The following is a 7,707-nucleotide window of genomic DNA, read 5'->3' as shown; positions in this document are numbered from 1 at the left end:
ACACACACACACACACACACACACACACACACACACACACACACACATATATATATATATAAATAAATATGAAAGAAAGATATACATTATATTATTGTACATGTAATTAAAGTAACACAGAGGTGAATACGAAAAAGCAGTCGCTAGCGCAGCGCATATATAAATATATATAAATATATATATATATATATATGTATGATATTATATAGAAAATATTGAATATACTCTATACAGTAAATATTGTACGTTTACTAGTGTTACGCGTTATACATACATATATATATAGATATATATATATTACGTACACAATATATATTATATATTTAGATTATATTAGAATATATTAGGCAGTAAGGTATGCATTAGGTACAACTAATATAAATGAACCGCTACTACCAGTAGACGATGTAAAAGTGTAAGTTTAGTCATCGATCAATGGACGAATCCGCGACGTGATTTTAAAACATCGCGGAACTTCAAATCTGCTGCATCGACCTTAGGAAAAACGGAGAGAAAGAGCAGAGAAAGAGAGAGAGAGAGAGAGAGAGAGAGAGAGAGAGAGAGAGAGAGAGAAAGATACAATTCAGCTGAGAGCTGTTCACGACTCGTTGGTGCTTCTCCCTAGATAAATATATTACTTTGTATCCTTCTCGTCGACGGAACAATAATCGTTAATCAATGTCGCTGCTAAGTAAGTAAGTAAGTAGGCCGAGAGTGTCGAAATTCGTCGTCGAGACAAAAATTGCGAGTCGCGCGGCAAACGTCTCTCGAGATTGTCCTCTCGTTATAAAACATGTTAAATTTTTCAGCTGATTCTCTTTCGGTGCTAAATTATATAATAGACACCACAAAAGCTTTTTTTTTCGAATAAATCTTTATTCGGATCTTAAGAAAAATTTTAGTCAAATTTTAGTCAAATAATTAATAAAATTTTACATTTTATTAATTATTGGTATTAAAAGAGTTAACCTGACATTCACAAATATTGATCAAACTGACCGCGTAGATGATCGTAATTGCGAAATATATCCGAAAAGTTCTAGATCTGGATATACAAATGCTTATTTTTGCTAACTTAGAGCGAACGAGAGTTCTAGGGCTCGTACATAAATTTGTGATGAATCGAAAAAAATAATATATACTTCGTGATATTCGTCGATTTTGATATATCGTCGATAATTTAACTAGTGAGTCGCGTAACGAAGCCGTGCCTGGAACTTTTTGGAATCGTCCCGGGAATTTGGATGAAAAATTAAGCTGCGAACTTTCTGACACTATCGGTCTTGCGACCAAGAGATCGTCGTGTCAGTTTTCTGCGACGTTCCCGAGTCTGACCTGTGTTATAAGAGAAACTAGAGCAAAAGCATGTCGGATCAAACCTGTCTCGTAAGATCGAATCGAAGAGAGAACTTAGACGAATTCGTTAAATATTAATATTCGTACCGATTGTCCCGATATGATGAAACGTTAATCCACGCGGAAACATTGGTTATCCGATCGATATTCTTGGATGGACGTTTCTTCTCGGGTTTCCTAATGGATTTCTCTCGAGAGATTGAGTAATTTGCGAGGAGGCGTATGCTCTAGGTGCTTAAAACGGAGAAGCGACTCAGTAATCGTAAATTCGAGCTTACAGGTGACTCTAGTTGATAGCGCGGTCATGTTTTTACCCAAGATAAATCGCATTGTGCATTGACGAATTAGTCGATGTCTTAGCCACGGAAATAGTTCCCGCGATAGTTCGGCAGGGAATTTAACTCTTAACCGCGTTTTTCAGCGGAAAGTAATTCCTTTAGTCTACTTTCCATAACACTACATGACGATGTGATGTAAATTATTTAGCAAAAGAAAAATTATTCGCGGGAGAACGGACTACAGTAGTTTTGCAGGGAAATGCATTTAAGAGTTAAATGTACCCATTTAAATCCACCATGCTTCTTGCTTTGTTAATCGGATTCGCCTGTTACGAAATTGTCAAATTAATATAAATATTAATCAAAGAATTAATATAAAATAATTAATAAGCAGATTAAAAAAAAAATCTGTTTTGCGTTTAAATTTATTTAAATGATAGAACAAAATGGAATCATTAAAGTTGATGCGATTACAATGTGAAGCATAGTGGATTCGAAAATGCGGATACCAAAACAGATGTTCAATAGGTCATCGATTTTTATGTAGATGCACGATATTTGACATTGCGAGAAATTTTCGGCGCATCCGTCGCGTGCGAACAGAACGGAATCGGGGTATCGTAAGCAACCGCAACAAGCGAAATGAGGTCAATTCTATCGACAAATATGATTAAGCTTAGAATACCTATGTGCGTATGTCGATATACCGATAGCGAATACCGTTCGACTGAAACTTACCGCCTATGCGATAAGCGTGCATGCCGATCGACCTGAACGACTAACAATGATTAAAATTTAGACATAAAAAAAATTACGAGATAAAATTATTTTTGTTTATTTTTAACAACATTGAGTTTTTTTTATTAGTATAATGTGCTAATAGCCGATTTATTCGAAAAATAATTCAACAATTTTTAAATAATGGTTATAAAACAAAATTATGATAATCTTATATTTTTTTAAATATAACATTGTGATAAATGAAAAATTATTTGAATGACATTGTTAGTCGAATTCAATCGTTTCGACTATTCTTAAAAGTTTACAGGTGTTTTACTAAAGTGAACAGAAACATGAAATACGAGCTTTCCGTTTTGGCATAAGTGTACGAAATTACTCGTAAGTGTTCATAACGTAATTACTGTAATTAGCACTTAGGGACGGAGTTGATTTACATACAAAATACATGTGTGACACTGAGGACAAGTGGTTTTTTTCCACGAAGTGAAACGTGAAGCAGTAAATGGCTGTTTCAAAATGAAGATTCTAAACGGCGAAAATGCACAATTTTTGTGGAAAATTGGCATTATTGTCAAAATAGACGTCGCTATGCTAATAGTTTACAATTTTCTCTAAAAAAGATACGTTTTGAATTTTTCTTTTTATCTCCTGTTTTCGATATCCGGATTCTTTCTATTTCTTGTATAAGGAAGACCTTATTTTTATTATTCATTTGTTGTAAGTTAAGTAGAAAGATTATATTATGCATGCATATACATATATACGTATATATATGTGTATATATATATAATACACACATATGTGTTTATTTATATATATAAATATATATATAATATATATCTCTGCGTTTGCAAACCGACGAATTTCTGTAAAAAGCGCGAAATCTAGTGAAGTTGAAAAACATGTATGCGCTGGAATCAAATAAATGGTTTTTTCTTTCGAAATCGACTCAATTATTGAAAAGGGAAATGCGCTACGTTGCGATCACACGATCGACATTTAAAAAAAAAATGTCGAACTCACTCTCTATATGTCACACGAGCGTGCTTGATTTTCGACCGAAATGGATTTTAAAGCGTCATTAAAATGCATTAGTTCCATATACCGACTCCGAACATAGTTTCGTCACTGAAGACAAATCAGTTGAAAGCGGAAGTAGAAGTTTATAGGAAAAATTATGCTTGTCTCATACTTCGAAAATCATGCACGAGAAACAAATTTTTTTAGGCAAAATTATTATAGCTCGTGTATCCGTCCACTGAATATAGATTGCGTAAAAAGAAATTTGCGACATTATTATTACACATACAACGCGGCTTTAAACAAGACAATTTAGTGTGTGATATAGTGTCGATAATACAATCCTGAGAAGAGGCAATCTTTTCGACACAATGTTATCCGTAAGCTTAGCTTCACAATTATTTTCCGGTATTTGTTAAATAAGTTCGACAATATAAGGTTATAAGAAACTTGCTAATATAGATTCTATCATCTTTACTTTTTTTACAGATTTATTTATTTAAATTTTCATTGAAAGATTCAGTGTAGTTGTGCAATTTAATTTTTTTTCAAAAACTTAAGAATAAATTAATTAAAATTTAATTTGTTCAACGTCAAGATTGATTTCTTTGTTCTTTAAGTTCAAATTATCGTTGCGCTAAATTCTTTAACTATTATTATCTCATGCATGAGTTTTAAACAAACAGATTATATTAAAAATATCTTTTTGTTCAAGATTTATCTTTTTTCGATAATTTGTATCGCCAAATAATTGTGAAACTATAGCATTTGTTAAGTATCTTAGATGAATTTTTCACATTCAAGATTGCGAAAGGATTGCGAGTCATTCGGCGATCTCTTTCAAGAATATCGCTTTTTATATATTCACGATATGCAAATTGCGCGCTGCTATCGGCGATTTCCGTCTTAAATATCGGCGGTACTTTTTGTCATGCATCAAACAAATGTTATGTAACGCGTCTGCGAGACCAAAATGAAGACCATGATTCTTGATCATTATGACGATGAGCTTCTTGTGCGAGATAATTTTAAAATAACGATCTGTCTTTAAATCTCATTTCTTAGCGAAATAGACAAGCGTAATACGTACGAAAGCAAGTATAAAAAGCATAAAAAAGTGGCCAAGTACGAAACGATTTGAAATTTTCACATTAGGTAAGCTAGTGTTAAAAAAAAAAGAAAGGAAAAATTGATTTAGATATACTATTCGATTGGAGGCGGAAGTTAATAGAAGTCCATTTCGGACTTGTCCTCTTTTACGTACGCGCGATGTAAATATGATGATAAAGAAACACTTATGAAAACGAAGAATGCACCTTGGCTGATAATTACATATAGTCAATGTTAGTGGCGCAGTGGAGAGAGGATGGGAAATACGGGGAAAGCGGACGTCACGTCGATCGCCGCTTTTCGGATCGAGAGTGATTCGCTTCGATCGGCGATTCTGAAGCAGTCAATTCCAATTACATCGAACGATCCAACTGCAGTCCAGAAATACGTACGGAGTGTACCTTGCGCGGACGCCGGATATTCGTTCCCTCACGCGAGGAATATCTATCATTACGTTTCGTTTTCTATTTTTTTCTTTCAAGAACTTTCACACGCAGCTTCGCCGCGAGGCAATGCAGAGCGGTGATACATCAACGATTTAATCATTAATTCTTCTTATAGCTCTATTATAGCATGTTATTATCATTTTTCTTTTCAAACACAGGCGCATGTAAGCACATATGTTTGATGATATGTATAAGACATGTAGAAGATATATATTTGAAATCTTAAGTTATATATTTAATATGAGTACCATTTAATATATGATTCAAGCTTATAATAAACGGGTCGTATAGAAGATCGTCTTATTCTTTTCCTGAAATCTCCCTAATAATGTGATTTTTCGACAAGGAAACTTATAAAGGTTTATACTTTCATGATTTAGTTTTATTTAGTCTAAATATTATTGTCAAAGTTTTAATTTAATTAGGTGCTTGGATATTCTCTTTTAATTTATAAAATACAAAAAATTTTATTGCATTACACAAGATTTAAATTTTGTCGTTCTCGATCTAAAATGTTATTTTAATGTAATGATACTTGAATAATGTTCCAAAAATTTGGATAAACTTTTTCTCTTTAAAAAAGGGGTTCGAGAATCAAATATATATATAAAAGTATTATGCGAGAAAGGAGATACTACTCTTTACGCATAAGTATATACGCGCGCGCGCGTGTATGTGTGTATATGTATTGTCAAAGAATCATTAATCAACGTCAAAAAGAAGAATGGTGCATTATACTATCATCTGAGAGAAAGAAGGTAGGGACAGGAAAGAGGATTTAAAATAGAACTTCTAAATGCTAGCATACTTTTTTATCCCGTAATTTTCATCTAGTAGTTCTAAGTGAGTTTTATAAAACAAAAGTACTAATCGTTTGCATATTTCAAAATTAGAACTTTTTTAAATTTGTGAGAAATCTCTCTCACAAAGTATTTAGATTCAGGCTTACTGAAGGTAAGCCTGACAAGAAGATATTGAATGATAAATTAGAAGATATAATTTGCATGCATTACAATCACGTTGTAGTATATAATATAAAATTAAATTTTAAAAGAGAAAATCGCGAAAAAAGTTTGGCGTAAAATTATTTTAAAGTAAAAAAGATATAATATTGATATCATACGTAAATTATTACAAATTGTTTAAGATTAAATAAATTATTTCGAACCAATAACAAAAACGTGAAATACGAATTTGCATGACTTTGTGAAAAATATTAGTAAAGGAATTTAAAAAAAAATTATTTTAAATCCTGAAGATTCTACTTCTCGTCAAGTTTTCCACTCGGCAATGTTTCTGCTCCAACTGACGCTGTTTCCAAATCGATGGTGCAAGCTTGACAAAAAATTTCAACTTTGAGATCATACACGAAGTTGAAAACCAAACTTTGCTTAACTGCAAGCTTAAAAAGTTTCCTTTTTAAAATACTTTTTTAGAAATTGAATTACAATTATTTTTCGTCAGATCACTCTAATTTGAAATGACTAATACATATCCAATTTTTTTATCATTAAGAATATAGTACTGATGATATTGCTCAAATTATATCGAAGAAGTTGTACAATTCAGATTATACTTGTGCGACATACAAAGTGCAAATTCGATATATTTTAAATCGCGAAAAAGTTAGTTTAATTTTTAAAAAAGGATTTTAAACAAAAGACTTTAAATTTTTGGAAAATCTCAAGCAAAGTTATAAAAAGTTTTTCTAACTTCATATATATTCTCAATTTCGTAATATTTTGTCGATTTTGATTTTGATCATTTTAGAGAAATGTTTTATTTTAGAGAAAACTTTGTGATATGTAAATATCATAAAGAAAAAAGTTTGGCCAAGTTTAATAGAGCTTAAAAATAATTTTTTTTTTTTTTTAATGGCTCGATGACTATGTTACATAAATTTGTCTCGTCATTTTTGCCACTGATTCGAAATAAGTCTTTAATTTTGCTGAAGAGTTTGTTATATATCCGAAGGCATGTCGCCGCTAATTTTGACACCTGTTAACAGTAATTGTTGTTTTGTTAACCATGATTCTCGAAACTCCAATACTTCTCCATTAGAATTTACTTACGGCATCCAATATAGCGGATTGGGCCATTATTGAATTCCAGCGGAATTTCAAATTTTGCAATAAAGGCATCACGGATTCTCTTCTGGAATCTATTATTGAGTAGAGTCAAAGAATGTCACTTTATCATGGAAGTTATTCTTGATATTGAACAATTGATATGGTAAACGAGAATAATCGCTAATCAAGCTTTGCATACAATCATCATAATATAATCGCATTTAGCTTGAAATTATATTAAGACGTAAATATAACTTTGTCTAAATATTATGCAGTATATAAGATTAATGCAGACGTCAATGATTGTATTGCTGCCGTTATAATAATCAGTAAATATATCTAACGTTAATGAAATCTGAGCAAAATTCTAAGTCGAATATCCTAAAATAAAATTAATAATATAAAATAATACAAAGAAAATTATTTTAAGCCTGTTAATTACGGAAGAAAACATCTCAAACATGCAAACCATGTTCAATGTGATTTTATCGAAACCTTTTTTTCTAATTATTCTATTAATTAATACATACATGTAATTAATACGAAATATATAATATATCTTATAATTACATGCATTTATTTATTATTTAGCTAGTATTACTATTTTATTATAGTATTTAACCATTCATAGAAGAGATTGAAAATAATTGTATTGTAATATATTTTAAAGGTGATATATATAATATA

Source organism: Temnothorax curvispinosus, unplaced genomic scaffold, assembly GCF_003070985.1.
Source record: "Temnothorax curvispinosus isolate PA1 unplaced genomic scaffold, ASM307098v1 QBEX01006721.1, whole genome shotgun sequence".
Lineage (NCBI taxonomy): Eukaryota > Metazoa > Arthropoda > Insecta > Hymenoptera > Formicidae > Temnothorax > Temnothorax curvispinosus.
The sequence above is the reverse complement of the archived record's forward strand: the minus strand, read 5'-3'. Positions refer to the sequence as shown.